This window comes from Jaculus jaculus, chromosome 2 (genome assembly GCF_020740685.1).
Source record: "Jaculus jaculus isolate mJacJac1 chromosome 2, mJacJac1.mat.Y.cur, whole genome shotgun sequence".
Lineage (NCBI taxonomy): Eukaryota > Metazoa > Chordata > Mammalia > Rodentia > Dipodidae > Jaculus > Jaculus jaculus.
Window position 1 is genome coordinate 139,027,863 of NC_059103.1, and position 16,087 is coordinate 139,043,949.

Consider the following 16,087-nt stretch of genomic DNA (forward strand, 5'->3'; position numbering starts at 1 on the left):
TTTCTTTCCTTCCTTCCTTCCTTCTTTCTCTCTCTTTCTTTCCAGCTTAAGATTTTATTATAACTTGAAGAGAGAGAGAGAGAGAGAGAGAGAGAGAGAGAGAGAAAGAGAGAGAGAGAGAGAAGATCAAGAAAGCTAAGCAAACCTCACAGATCTTTTCGTCTTAAATCTTATATTTTGTTTTAAAGTTATTAGGTAAATGTATGGATAAAGGGCAAAGATAAAAAGATAAATCGAAAACCATTTTATCTTCATTGTCTTACTGACATTTTTATTTTTGCTAATGTATTTGTTTTATTTAATGGTCTGTACTGACAAGCTTCTTGTTGGCTGTCCATAATCACAAAAGGAAAGCAATGCATGCCAAACACGTTTGCTGTGTCCAACTTCATCCAGGTGCTGGAGAGTATGGTGACTCTGGAATGATCTGGATTGGAAGCCAAGTTTGATTAGTGTTATGTCTGCCCACTAATGGTTATTGTGCATCATCCAATAGTAAATGAAGCATCTCGTTTTTTGATACACTAAGGAAAAATGGATGTTTTATTTTTCACCCTTTCCTAAGTCCTGTCTCTTCTATTCATAAGTATTCAGATTTGGACCTCTCTGGAATTGGAATTTTCCAAACATTTTCTTACAGTTCTATGCATAGAGACTTAAAAGTGAATGAATTTGGGTAAGACCTAAATATACTAGTCTTTATCTAGTAGCTCTAATAAGAAGACTTGAACATAAAGAAACAGTAGTGTTCATATCTCCTATAACACATACAACTGCTCTATAGTTGAGAGAGTTTGAATAGGAAGGACATTGTTCCTAAATTAAATTTCTTTATACAGGAAGGAATCTGATGAACTATTTTTTTATTAATTAAAAAATTATTCATCAAATGCAGTGCATAGGTCAGCAGAGAGTCTCTCTGTTTCTTTTCCCCATGTGAATGTTAATTAGTAGAGTAGAATCCTCTTATGTTAAATCCTGGTTGCCTTGGGGAATTATATTAAAGAGGAATTCCACTACATACAATGAACATTGATTGCTAGGACTTAAGAGACTTAAGGAAAGTTCTGCAATCTGCTGAAATCATATGAGTAAAAAAAATAATATTCACGTTACATATAAGAGTCTTTAGATCTGTTCTCCAGAAGCCTGTATATTACTTTCAGGTCAGATAGTATGTATGCCTCGGAGATTCATTCTTCTCCCTTTTTCTCTTTCTCTCATTTTCTCTTTCCTAGATCTTTAACCCTTTTTGCAAGTCATTCATAGAAAGAATGAAACATTTGAAGATGATAATTTAAGAGTTGAAAGCAATATAATAAATGTACCTATGGATTTTCAACATAAAAATATGAATAGCAGACCAATATGCTAGTTTTTTTTTTTTTAACTTTGACTTTGATTCTCCTCTTTCATTCCTTGTTTCCTACTAAAACTTAACACACACAATTCTAGACCACAAAAATTAGGCTGTTTTATCATCTTCACTTTCTAGTTTTTGTTTATAGTGTCACATCTTCCAAATGCCTGTTACACAATCAAATATTATATAATGGCAAGTAAATTGCTGTACATATTTTAGAGGGCCTATAATTCTGTGTATTGGTTTAAGTAGTTGTTGACCAAATAGCTTAATGAAAAGGCTACATTTTTTCTTATAATAGCTTTTTCTAGTGTGGAAAGATAGATAGTTAGCATTTATAGAATTTAAGCATATTTCAATTTGTGTTGTCACAAAGTGAAAAACAAAAGGAATGAAAGTTCATTATCACATCACTAAATAGAAGTAATAAATTATGGTGAATTTTTTCTTTAGAAACATAGTGCTGAAACATTTCTGTCAGGGAATTGTAGGGATAAATTATATGCTAAGTAGGGTCACTTATAGCCATTTTGTTCAACCCTAAAGGGTTTTTTTATTCAATTTTTCTAAAAGTAAACACTCCTCCCCCGGCCTTTTAGCCTGTGGAATTTGCTTGGCTATTATGACTCAGATCCAGTATGCCAATAAAACTGCTTGAAACTAGGTGCTATAGTAAGCAAGCTATCTAACCAAATTTTAGGATTGGTGGAATTTTTCATTTTGACATTTCAGGTCTGTTGATTTCTAAAACATTGAAGAGGAAATATTAGCCCATACCTATGCAAATATTATTTTTAAAACAAGTATAAATTTTGAAAATGTAATTTCTAAATGTCAAATCTGCACAGGACAAAATGGCCTAAGATGGTGAAATATAGCCTAGTAAATACTTTAATATTGGTTATGGCTTTGCTAATTAATTCAGTCTTTTTATATAATTTTATCATTTCTACCTTAGTAAAAGTATGACCTTATTTCTTGAGCTCAGTTAAATTTTTCCCTTTGTTTTTAAGGTAATGTAATAGGGGAATGATCAAATATGTATGAATTGATTTCTAGGTAGGTAATACTCAAGAAATGTATGATGCCCTGTAATCCCCACTATGAGTCCATTAGCATATATATGCATATATATATATATATATATATATATATATATATATATATATACATATATATACACACATACAGACAAGTGACAAACAAAATGTATTTTGACATTTTAAACATTTTAAAGTTCTGGCTAATTCTCTATGAAGCTGGAGTTAGCTGATGCACATTTTTATTTGATTGGTTTATAAAAAGTTGAAGAGGAAGAGAGCAATGCATATGGGTTTGTGCTATGAAGTAAATGCTATTACACGTTGTTCAGGACACGCCCCAGCAAACATATTCAATTAATATTGAGTCCCTTAGCAAGGATGAAATAGCACTAAATTCTCATGAAACAGTTTTGCTTACATAGTTATCTTTTTCTTCAGCTTAGAAAATGATTTTGTATTATATAAAAGGCTGTATGCAGGCTGTTTTTCCTTCGGAAGCATACACATTTATGGACTTCTTAAAATCCCAAGTAGTTTGTCCCAGGATGCTAATGATCAGGACCTGATGGCCGTAGTGTGGAGGCCGTGGCTTTGCAGCCCTTTGGGTAACCTCCATGGAAAGGGTTCATTCCAGGCTCCGTGATGTGTTGTACAAGTATTAATTTTCTATGTTTATTTTGATGTGAAAAGGGATGGATGGAAAACACTGACTTAGTTGGCTTGAGATTTGGGGTTTGGAAGGAATTTTTGAGAGAACAATTGCACAGAAAAATTATCGATGGTGCCCCAGCACTACCCCAGAATGTCAAAGCCCACAACTACTTCAAAGTACTATTCTGTGGAAGACGTCTGTTGGACATGTCTGCCAGGAACCCCAACTCTTAGCAGGATTAAGTATTCCCTTCAAATGTGTAAGTCAAAGTAACAACTTAAGACCTCCCAGAATTTTTGGTCACATACATAAGTCAAAAATGGAATATTTAATTTTTGGCTTTCTATTTCTTTGATTACTAATAAATACTTCTTAATATATATTTATTAGACTTGTGTATTTCTTTTTTATAATTTTTTTCTGTACTGCTGGTCATCTGTGTATTGTTAGTAACTCTTCTTTTGGTGTTTACTATAATAAAAAAATTTATTATACAGATGCTGTACTTTTATGATTTTTTTGTTCTTTTTTTTAAATTTTTTATTTATTTATTTGAGAGCGACAGACACAAGAGAAAGACATATAGAGGGAGAGAGAAGGAGAGAGAGGGAGAGAGAGAGAATGGGCGCGCCAGGGCTTCCAGCCTCTGCAAAGGAACTCCAGACGCGTGCGCCCCCTTGTGCATCTGGCTAACGTGGGACCTGGGGAACCGAGCCTCGAACCGGGGTCCTTAGGCTTCACAGGCAAGCACTTAACTGCTAAGCCATCTCTCCAGCCCATTTTTTTTGTTCTTTTAAAAATATTTTTATTTATTTATTTGACAGATAAAGAGGGAGAGAGAGAGAGAGAAAGAGAGAGAGAGAATGGGTGTACCAGGCCTCCAACCACTGTAAACAAACTCTAGACGCATGCGCCCTCTTGTGTATCTGGCTAATGTGGGTCCCAAGGAATTGAACCTGGGTCATTTGGCTTTACGAGCAAATGCCTTAACTGCTAAGCCAGCCCTCCAGCCCTTTTTGTTCTTTTTACACATACTTTTCCCCATCTAATGTGAGGTAAACATTCATCTAATATTGTTTTTGCATTTTTCCTTTTTGGTGCATGTATGTGTGTGTATGAGTAGGAGGTATGTGTATGTGTGTGTGCATGTGTGTATGGGTATGATTTATGTGTTCATGTGTGTGTATGAATACATATAGGTATGAGGTGTTTGTGCATGTGTGTGTGCATGTGTGTGTAGGGGGTGTGTGTGCAAGTGTGTTCTTGTATGGGAGTGGGGGCAGGTAGGCAATATGAAGGTCAGAAAACAACTTTGGTGTTGGTGCTCACCTTCTATTTCATTTGAATCTGGGTCCTTCTTTATCCATTGCTCTGTGTTCCAGGAAAGCTGATCCATGAACTTCCAATGGATTCTGCTCTCTCTGCTTCCCTTCTCACAGTATGCATGTTGGGATTGCATGCACTCATTATAGTGTCCAGCATTTTTTTGTGGGAGGGCTTTAAAAAGAGGTCAAAGTACCTGTATTTTAATAATTTCTTGATATGGTAAGGAATTTTACATTACATTTATATTTACCAAGGGTGGTAGGACTATCAAACAAAAATGAAAACAGAAACACATGGTGGTAGGAGGGAAGCACTTTAGCTGGAAGGGATCTGAGGAGTGGGTAGGAGTGCTACCCAAGTGAAATGCCACTGGTTTGTTACTGAGTACTCTTCATGGCAAGAGAGTAGCCTGACTCCTTTTCGTAGAACACTGGAAATAAAAAGGATGCATCCCAGGTGGAAATATGATTGGAAGACAGAGACAAGAGGAGAATAAAAGTCAGAAATAGACACTGAGAGTCACTAGCAGGTAGACTGCAGACATGAACTCTCCTTAGAGGACAAATATAGAAAGCTAGGGGTCGGTAAGGGTTTAAACAAAAGCTATAACAAGTGATATCTCTGAAAGATTCGAGAGGCAACTCTTCTACGGGTTTGACTTGTGCACCGTATTTACACACACACGCATACACAAATTACTGCTTTCCCTGGAAGCACAATACTATAAATTAAAAAAAAAACAAAAACGAAAACAAAAACAAAAAAAAAAACCATTTCCCAAGGGGAAAGCATAACAAGGAGCAGCAGCATCTGGAGCTCACGGCTTCCCATAACCCACCTCAAAGCCACTGGCCTGGGAGGAGGCAAGCAGGAGTCAGAGAACCAGCTTTCGCAACCCACCACGAAGAACCTGAGTACCAGAGGAGGACGCCTTTGTCAGTTCTCTGCTTCTTGGCTCCTGGTTCTCCTCCAACTTATCCTGGGCACCAAGCGGCTACATTATCAGAAAGGAGGATGAACCTGGGATTTTTGCCTGGGAGGATGATGTCTAAGATAACTATCAACAGCTGAAAGGTGTGTGTGTGTGTGTGTGTGTGTGTGTGTGTGTGTGTGTGTGTGTGGCAGAGAGAGAGGCAGGGCCTGGGGAAAGGGGACAAAGGAAAGGAGGGTTATGTTTGGGTCAGGAGGCATGTATGTCCTTATATGTATGTACATGTGTTACACATATGTATGTGAAAATCCAAATTATAAAAACATTCTAAGGAGCTAGGGACTTGGCTGAAGGTCTAAAGTTTCCTTGTCATGATCGAGTTCAAGATGGGATGTATGTAGACGGGAAGTCCTAAGTCATTCCCTAGGGCAACTGTGGCAGGGAGAGTACAATGTCCCACAGAAGCAAGAGACACTAGCCTGGCAACAGAGTTATGTTCCCTCCACCCCTGCTACTCCAGCTCCTAACAAACACCTAGAAATTTCTCTGTTTCCCCAGCTTTCTAAAAAAAAAAAATTATTTTTATTTATATTTATTTGAGAACAACAGACAGAGAAAGGGAGAATGGGCTAGCCAGGTTCTCCAGCCACTGCAAACGAACTCCAGACACGTGCGCCCCCTTGTGCATCTGGCTAACCTGGGTCCTGGGGAATCGAACCTCAACCTGGGTCCTTAGGCTTCACAGGCAAGCGCTTAACCGCTAAGCCATGTCTCCAGCCCTGTTTCCCCAGCTTTAAAACAGCTGGTCATCAAAACGAAAAACAAAACAAACACAAGACCTATGTCACAGGAAGGAGGAGAGGCGGGAAGAGGAAACATGAATATTCTTGTGCCAGTATCTTGCACAAACCTGGAGTTCTCCAGAAATTAGGACAGGCTTGGTGTGGGGTATTAGGGAAGGAAGCAGAAGAGTTCCTGAGTCCTGAAAAAAGAGGTAAACACGTTACAGAAGTAGATGAGAGTTTCATTAGGCTCTAACTAAAAAAGGGGGGTGTGATTACTATTTCTGGTCAGTTTCCCCACCACCATGGTCAGGAAGCAAACCAAGGCAATGTGGGTCTTGAGCCACTTGCAGAGTCCCCTGGCCCTGGCCCTGGCTCTGACCTCAGTAGGGTGTCTCTGCATTGCTGCTCCGAGGCCGTTTGATCTCAATATTTTTCAGGATCATGTCATGTAGAGTGAAATATTGATTCCCCAGCTCTGATATGATGACCCAGAGGCTGATGTATTTCTCATCAGTCTCTGTTACAGTGCAGCAGTAGCCCTCCATATGGGGATATTTAGCTATTTTAGAAACCAATTTGGCTTTTTAAATATAATATCTAGAAATCTGGTCCAGAGAAGATGCAGCTTCCCTCTCAACAGTTCTTAGCTCGGCAACTGTTTCTTCCTGAATAGACACCCCAAAGTTGTTCCCATCTTCTATACTGGGAGTCAAGGGCTGTACCCACATTCTGACCCTGTTACACTTCTCAATCAGCAGCCTGATCTTAGGTTTCACGTTCTCAACGATGTCCACCAACTGCTGGTGCTCTTCAGCACCTCGCTGGCCATCACAAACCCCTCAGTTCCCTGGAAGGCTTCCTCCCTCTTATGCAACCTGTGCTTCTTGTAAGTGGGACCATCGATCCATCGTGACTCTTGATGAGAAGGGTGGGGTCGGGGCCTGGAAGATTCATGTCTGAGTGGATGTGAGTTCAGTCATGGATGTTTAGAATTGGTTCCTTCAAAAAGCTATCAGGTTCTGGGCTGGGGAATTGGCTTAGCTGTTAAGCGCTTCCCTGTGCAGCCTAAGGATCCCGGTTCGAGGCTTGATTCCCTAGGACCCATGTTAGCCAGATGCACAAGGGGATGCACGCATCTGGAGTTCGTTTGCAGTGGCTGGAGGCCCTGCCGCACCCATTCTCTCTCTCTCTCTATCTGCCTCTTTCTCTCTCTGTCTGTTGCTCTCAAATAAATAAATATATATTTTTTTAAAGCTATAAACTTCTAACAGCTTTTTTGGGAAAAATAAATTGCTACCAAGTCTTCTGCCTCACTTGTGATCCACTCCCTGAAAGAATCAATAAGGACAGGCTCAGCAGCAGCGTCCATCCAGGGGTGGGGACGTTGCTGGGTTGAGGGGACTTCCAGCTGTCAGTGAACTAATGTGTCCTCAGAGGTCTCTCTGGGGCTCTCCTGCATAAGACGTGGGATAGAAAGCATTCTGTTTGGTCCTCTCCTCCAAACGTCATCTCTTAAGCTTCATTTATTGATCCACCTTCAGCAACAAGGCCATGGTACTCCCTTGGAGTTGGATGCTGCAGGTGCTGTGAGCTCCAGGGAGGGGTTCGAAGGGACCTGAGGAATCTCCGCTGCCCTTGGGACCTGGCCACCCTCGTTGGCTTTCTCTCTGCTTGGCCATTCCCTCCCCGCTTGCCTGCTGGCCACCCGCCCGCCTGCCTACTGCCTGCTTCATGTCCAGCTTTTGAGCCTGGGCTCTGAGCACCTGAATCCAGGTGGTCAAGCATGCGTGGTGAGCACTTTGTACACTGAGCCAACTCCCCAGCCCTGCATTTTTCTTATGAACTCTTCAATCAATTTTGAGTTTAATTACACTATTTGCTGTGAGATAAGGAAGTAATAATGTGTTTTCATATAAAATTTATTGTGCCCTTTGTTTTGGAGAGTACATCTATGTTAAATAGATTTTGGTCACAATAACAAATACTTGAGATAAACCAACTTCAAGATGAATCAGTTGTTATTCTGCTCACAGTTTTAATGGTTTCAGGCCAGGTCACTTGGTTTGGTGGCTTTGGCCCTGGAGCAACATGGCTTGGCATGTTAGAGTGTTTGGAGGAGGAGGCCTACTCAACTCAACACACATGCTTTTATGAAACAATCAAAATACAAGCTATCTGAGAGTTTTTCTTTCCATTCTAATTTACTCCTAAAATAATGTCATAACTTTTATTTATTCAATCTTTGTTTTTTACATTTTATTTATTATTTTAGAGAGGGAGAGAGAGAGAGAGAGAGAGAGAGGAAGAGAGAGAGAGAATGAGAATGGGCCACTGCAAATGAACTCCAGACACACATTCCACCTTGTGCATCTGGCTTTTGCCTGGGTATGGGGGCATCCTACCAAAGTCCTTAGGATTTTCAGGCCTGTGCCTTAGCTGCTGAGCCATCTCTGCAGCCCCTCAATCTTTCCTTCTTTCTTTTTTTTTTTTTTTTCTTAACTCTAGAGTAAGAAAGCAAGAGGGAGAGGGAGAGAGAGAATTCGAGTGCCAGGGCCTTCAGCCACTGCAATGAAACTCCAGATGTGTGCATCCCCTTGTGTGCACGTGTAACCTTGCATGCTTGCTTCACTGTGTGTCTGGCTTACCTGGGACCTGGAGAGTTTAACGTGAGTTCTGAGGCTTCACAGACAAGCTCCTTAACCGCTAAGCCAATCTGACAATCTTCTTCTTTTTTTAAATTTTTTTTTTTTATTTTAAGAGAGAGAGAGAGAGAGAGAGAGAGAGGGAGGAGAGACAAGCGTTGGTGTGCCAGGGCTTTCAGCCTCTGTGAATGCTACAAGGGACCTGGAGATTTGAAGATGAGTTCTAAGGATTCACAGGCAAGCGCCTTAATCATGAAGCCATCTATCCAGCCCAATCTTCATTTTTGATAGATAACTTATAATGACTTATAACACTTTTGCTGGGCATTAAACATTGTTACACAATTTATAGATGAAAAAAGCCAAAATTCAATGTGATGTGATGAATTTTCATGAGCCTCTCTGAACATCAAAAAGCCAGATCAGACAGCCAGCCCCCTGTCTCAAGATGACCCAATTCTGGGTTCTGCTAATTCATGCACTCTTGTCATCTGAACACTGGATAATTGACTTCTGAGAAGCACTGCGTTATTTCTGCTTTAGTCATTATAGATTTTTCATTTTAATATGTAGAAAACAAATCCTCCAATTCAACCTTACCTTGCAAAGTCAAAGAAACTATCAATAGCTAGCTGTTCTTTGTCTCAGTCTTGAAACATGACTTCTTATATATTGTACATTTCAGTATAGGTTTAGTTTTTTGTTTTTTTTTTTTTCATTTGCTGTTTTTTGTTTGTTTGTTTTTGCTGTATTGAGGCAGTGTCTAACTGTGCTGCTCAGGTTGGCTTTAAACTCATAATCCTCCTTTACTTGTTCCTTGAGTTCTGGGATTGCAGGTATATGCCACCATGCCAGGCAGAGTTCAACATTGTTCTTTTGCTTCGTCCCTGTAGTGTCTCACTGTAGCCCAGGCTGACCTGGAATTCACTATGTAGTCTCATGTTAGCCTCAAATACACAGCAATCCTTTTACCTCTACCTCCCAGGTTCTGGGATTAAAGGCATGTGCTACTGCTCCAGGCAAAGTTCAACATTTTGATCTGCCAAGAGATGTGTGTCAAGTTGTTTTTTTTTTTTTTTTTTTTTTTTTTTTTTTACCAGAATACCGGAAAGTATTCATCAGCTTTGGAACATAACTTGGTTCATTTATATAAAAGCATTTTATCTAGTTATTTTTATTTCAGCAATAAAACTTAAGTACTATTTAGAAGAATTTCCTAAGTTAGAGTCACAATGAAGTCTTAACTTCCAGTAATCTTGTTCAGTATGTTGACCCAGAAATAACACAAACTTCTTTGTAAAAAGGAAGGTGAGTACTTTGTAAATGAATATCTTTCCATGATGTCACAAGTAGAACAAAGCTGTATTTCATAAGAATTGTGAATCAAGTGTCTGTATTTATCTTAGTTAAATCTGAATTTGGAACTTCTTCATATCCTCTTTAATTTTCACAGATGGTTTTAAAGTGTTTATTAAGAAAGTATTTGTATTCCAATAGTAAGGCATTTCTGGAAAAATCACTTTGTCATGGAAATGTAAAACCTTTAATGCCTCAGGAGACAAATGTCAAATAATGACAAGAAAATATAATCAAAATTTAGTAGGCAAATTTGAGAAATAGTTTCCTTCAAGAAGGAAATAACACAAATGTCCCAATCTAGGTGACCTACCACAAGAGGTCTCTAAAATGAGAGCAAATCGTACACAGCTCTTGGAAGTACAAGTCATTGCTCAGTACCAGGAATGCCATTTCATTCTATTCTGACTTCCTGCTGCCGAGCCCTCTGAGGCTAAGTCTGCGCTGGGAGTCAATAATGCTTTGATTGCCTCTGGTTCTGTTTTAAGTCTTTCTCATGCCCAACATAGCTTCCAAGCCCCAAATTTCTTTGTCTCTCCACCCCTTTCTTCTGGAGGAGGATTTTTCCCTACTCCTGAAACTCCTCTCATAGAATAGTACCACAGATCTCCAAGTCAACTAATCCAAGAAGCTGGAACCACCCTCATTCCCCCTGCTTTAACTTAAGGTCAAGGCAGTCACATGCGCCACTTGGGCATCTCTGTGCATACTGCACTGGAATATATTTCTCCACAAACTGCTGTCCCAGATATTCCCATCTGGGGACAAGGTACATTTTATGCATAAGGGCCACTACTGGATATCTTGAAAGGTATGCAGAAGGAGAAATTAACTGATAATGGCTCATAGCTTTTGGAGTATGTCACTTTAATAGTGGTACTTAAAAGAGCATATTTAAAATTGCTCAGTTTCAATGTGAGGTAGATTTACCTCCATTTTCAGATGGAGAAATCCTTTCAGAAATAACATCAGCTAATGGTACAGTGTTATTGGTACATCATCACCCTCCAAAGCCATAGGTAACTACTGAGATTCTAATCATTCATCTTCCACATGCCCAGTGGTATGTGCTTGTGCCTGGGAAATGCAGTCTTAGCACCGCTGCCCCTCCCCACAGCAGTTCTGGTGTTCTGTCACCGCCACAACACTTATGCATGTGATTTACTTTGAAAACAGGGTTTATCTCTCTGTATACAAAATTTGAACTTAATACCTTTTGGGTTATTCTGAAATTGAATAATTATTTTCTTATAGATTTCTAGCAAACTGTTCAACTTTTTGTTCCTTTTGTATCATGTGATTACTTTGTCATTTTGTTAACTACTTTTAGGGCTCATTAATTTGGAGATCTATAAAACAGTTTTCTTTATAGGGAAATTCATCTTGGGAATTTTGAATGCTTTCTAAAAGTCTGAAAAATTCATGTAAGGATTAAACACATCCAATTACATTAAACAAAAGCCCATTAACTTTTTTTGAAAACTGGTAAGATTAGACAAAGAGGCTATAGTTACAATTTCTTATACTTTAAATAATTTGCAAGTAAATCGGATAAATTCAGCCCTTATGAATTTAATTAAATATCTGACTACAACATTCAGTTACTCTTCAACTTAAGAGAAAAAAAGAAAACCTTAGTGCAATATATTATGAAGAAACAATTGTTAGAAATTCTTAAGTCTATTATACTTAAGGATAGACTTTAGCTAGTTTTAGTACCTTAATTCTTTTGTTTGCATGTATAGTATTTGGTGTGTGGACGTTATATATGTGTATGTGCAGATGTGTACACGTACGGGTGTGTGAACACAGAGGCCAGAGGAGAACATTGAGTGTTCCTCCTCCACTGCTCATCAGCGTGTTTCTTTGATATTGAATCTTTCACTGATTCGGGAGCTTGCCTTTTGTGTGAGCCCCAGGGCTATTCTGATCTCCGCTTCCCACTGGATTGGGTTTACAAATGTGCATGGCCACACCCAGGTGTTTATGTGTAAGTCCTGCAGAATGTAACTCAGGAAATCTCAGGTACATAAGCCCCAATGCTTATGGCCACTGCTACAACCTGCAGAGTCACCTACCCAGTCCTTGTTATTTTAATTTTTAAAATAAATATGCTTACTTATAAGTAGAGAAAGGAAAAGAGGGAGAGAGAGAGAGAATAAATTTGGGTACACAAGGACTTCTTACTACTGCAAACAAACTTAGACATACACCACTTTGCGCATCTAGCTTCACATAGATGCTTGGAAAAACACAGACTGGCAAGCACCTTTAACCACTGAACCATCTGCCCAGCCTATCTTTTTTGTTTTGTGTGAGGTAGGGTTTCAGTCTAGCTCAGGATGACCTGAAATTCAATATGTAGTATCATAGTGGCCTCCAACTCATGGTGATCCTACTACCTCTGCCTCCCAAGTGCTCCCCAGCCCAGTTTTAATTGTTAATTTTTTTTTTTTTTTTGAGAAAGAGAGAATTGGTATGCCAGGGCCACAGCCACAGCAATGGAACTCCAAACACTTGTGCCACCTAGTGGACATGTGCGACCTTGTGCTTGCCTCACCTTTGTGCTTCCTGCTTACATGAGTCCTTAGGTTCATAGGCAGACACTTTAACGGCTAAGCCATCTCTCCAGCCCCCATCTTTAATTTTTAATGAACATTAAATTTTAACTATATTGCTCCTAATCAAGGTTTATAAAACACCAATTTCACTTTTTGTGAAACTGCAAGAAATTCTGTCTTGGAGGATTGGTTATTCACACAATGGAATTAATTTAAGATTTTATACTCAACTATGCCACAACACTTAGATCCCCTTTACTATTGACCTCTCTGAGACAACAGGGGGCCAATGTCATCCATTTTTTAGGCCAGCTGCTTGTTCATACAACTGTTGACATAAAAGGAAGGAAGAAACATAATGAACTATATTTTGTACATTGGAAATTCAAACACAATGTACTCATTTTATCTGTGGTTTCCTAAGTTTGCTGAGCCATCACATAGAAATGTCAAATAAATAGTTGACTTCTGATGTGTTTGCATACAGTCAGTAAAAACAGTGAGTTTCAAAGCAAAATTTCCACATCTCTAAACATGTTTCTCAAGCCAGTAATTCATATTCTATGAGCATTTCAGTTTAAAAATGCTTTTATATTATTTCAAGCAATGCATTAGAATTATTGTTTTCTTCATTTCAAGCATGTGAGAAGAAATTCAGAGAGAATATGTCATGGACTTTTATGCAGTTCCCTTAGACTTTCTCTGAATGTCTTTAGAATCTTAGCAAATAGATGGCAGTGTAGCTTGTAAAATCATCAACTGAATTATCTTTCTCCAGTGTGATACAAGTCCAGAAGTATCTATGATGTGATTATCAACACTAGGATATTTTAACCAATAATATAATAAAATATAATATAGATTTCTGTTATAATGAGTCATCTTCAATTCATGATATTCAGCACTTTTCCCAGTGCCAAGAAGAGGAGATATTCAAGAAATGTTAGATTGAAGCAAAGGAAGAAAAATCACTCAGACTCTGTAGTCTGGTTGCTTTTCCTTAGGCATTTTCCCTAGACTGCTATTATCCTAGCGGGAATAGAATTGTCTCTCTCAAACACGGCATGAAAACTCCTGTAGCAGCAATTCAAAGCTGCTATGCCAGTGTCTTAGGGACCTCCCAGATTTGAAGTCTGTTTATAGCTAGGGGTTATAGGATGATGTGGGCCTGAATAATTCCATTTTGTATGTATTTGTGGACTTAATTTTTCAATTCTAAGCAACAAATTCAGAGCCTTGGACATGCTCAAGAAGAATTCTGACACTGAGCAAGATTCCTAGCCATTTTGTAACTTTTGCTTTGAGACAGCATTTCATTAAGTTGCCCAGGATGGCTTCAAACTTATGATACTCCTGTTTCATCCTTTTAAGTAGCTAAGATTATAGTTGTGCTCCACCATGCCTTACTTTTTGGTTTTAATATTTTTAGATATTTTTTATTTTATTTTCTAATTAAGTAAAAGAAGTTCCAAAGCTAACGTTTTAGATGTGATATGGTGTCATCATCACCATGGTGTTGCATTGGTATAAAAATGAGGTTTATGGATAGAGAGATGGCTTAGCAGTTAAGGCACTTGTTTGTGAAGCCCAAGGACCCATGTTTGACTCCCCAGATCCCACCTAAGGCAGATGTACAAAAGGTGAGGTAAGCGCAAGTTTGCAGACGTCCACTAGGTGGCACAAGATTCTGGAGTTCGAGTGCAGAGGTTGGAACCCTGGTGTGCCAATTTTTTTTCTCTCTCTCTCTCTAAAAAGAAAAAGAAAAAGAAATAAAAGTGGGGTTTAGTTTGCTTAAATAATACTAGAAATCAAGTGGCCCTAGCACTTATAAGGCACATCTAAAACGTGCTTCCAGAACAGGCAGGGAAAAAAAATGGGCTTCTAAAACAAATTTCAAAAGCTCTTGCATGGCAGAAAGCACTTTAAACTTTCTTATTTGGAGCTCTTACTTGAGGGAAAACACAATGCTCATATCTTCAACCCCTTTACCTAGCCTCCATTTTCTGTTCTTAATGGAAAATTCATATTCTCCCTGACTTTTATCACTTATTCTTTTATGTAAATACTCAATATTATTTAGTGACACAGTTGTAAGAGGAAGTACTATGTTTATGCTAAATTTTCATGTACCTTTCTGGCCATTTATTTTCAATTCTACATGTCCAGAATAGGAAAAGTTATAGAGACTTTCAGTAGAAAAGACACTGCCAGGGTGTGGAGTGACAATGGATAACTATGTAGGGGTGTTGGGGTGATGAAATATATTTAGGCCAGATAAAGATAATGTTTACACAACTGAGGATATTTATCAAACCCAGTGAATCGTATACTTGAAATGGGTCAGAATTATAATCTCTAAGTTGTATCTCAGTAAGGTTATAAAAGCAATTGCACTTGGGAAAATACATGATTAAAAAAAATAGCCAGGTGTGGTGGTGCATGCCTTTAATCCCAGCACTCAGGAGGCAGAGGTAGGAGGATCACCATGAGTTCAAGGCCACCCTATGAATACAGAGTGAATTCCAGGTCAGCCTGAGCAAGAGTGAGTCCCTACCTCAAAAAACAAAACAACAACAACAACAAAAATAACAAAAGAAAAACAAACAAAAACAACCAAACAACAACAACAAAAACAACCAATTTCTCCATGCTATTCACGACTCTTATTCTATAGACCATCATCCTACTCAAGAATAACAAAGGTCCCTGGTTAGTGTATGCCAATCTTAAAATTGTTCTCCATTCAAATTTAAGCCCATCAAGTCCCCAACGTCATCAGCAGATCAGCTGGTTTCTTCTCTATTGCAAATGATGGGGTCATACTCAGAGTCATGCAGGAGACCCTTGCCACCCTCAGCCTAATGTTTAAGGCCCCCATACCACCATTAAAATAACTAACTATGTGGACACAATTTGCTGTGGCTACATCTATCTTCAGATATAACCACCATGGTGATCCCAGAGGAATCCTAGCTGCTTTTTCTTACATACTTTCCCAGGCATCCATAAGCATACAAAACACTAGAGTCACATATGGGGTTTTGCAATCAGACTCTGACTCGGACTCTGCAGATGTGCCTGGCTTCAGTAGGACAAGATAAACTAAGTGCATTACAACCAGAATGATGTCACATTTGTTCTAAACCCATAAGTACAAACCTCTCTCTGGCCTATGCTGCAGGCACTGGTCTTGCTGCCATCAAGTACTGCACTTCTGTCAGTAACTCCACCAATAAATTACCTTCTGCAATTCTCGATTTGCCTGCATTTTTTTTGTTTGTTTGTTTTGTTTGAATCTCATGGTACCTTGGGGCTGATTTTTATAGAAGACTGAGATGTTCTGCAATGCAAGCCATCTGCCACAATCACACTGGATTCTATGTGGCTGTTGTAACTGATCCTGCATTCCTAACTTCAAGACTTACTCA

At 38.9% G+C, this 16,087-nt stretch overlaps 1 protein-coding gene and 1 pseudogene across 8 annotated transcripts in view; one reads left to right on the plus strand and one right to left on the minus strand.

Moving 5' to 3' along the window:
• The window catches only part of C2H8orf34 (chromosome 2 C8orf34 homolog), a 420,783-nt gene that overhangs the window by 330,030 nt on the left and 74,666 nt on the right, over positions 1-16,087 (plus strand). The gene's annotated exons all lie outside the window — the stretch shown is intronic.
• Positions 6,481-7,653, minus strand: LOC101603777 (annotated as a pseudogene).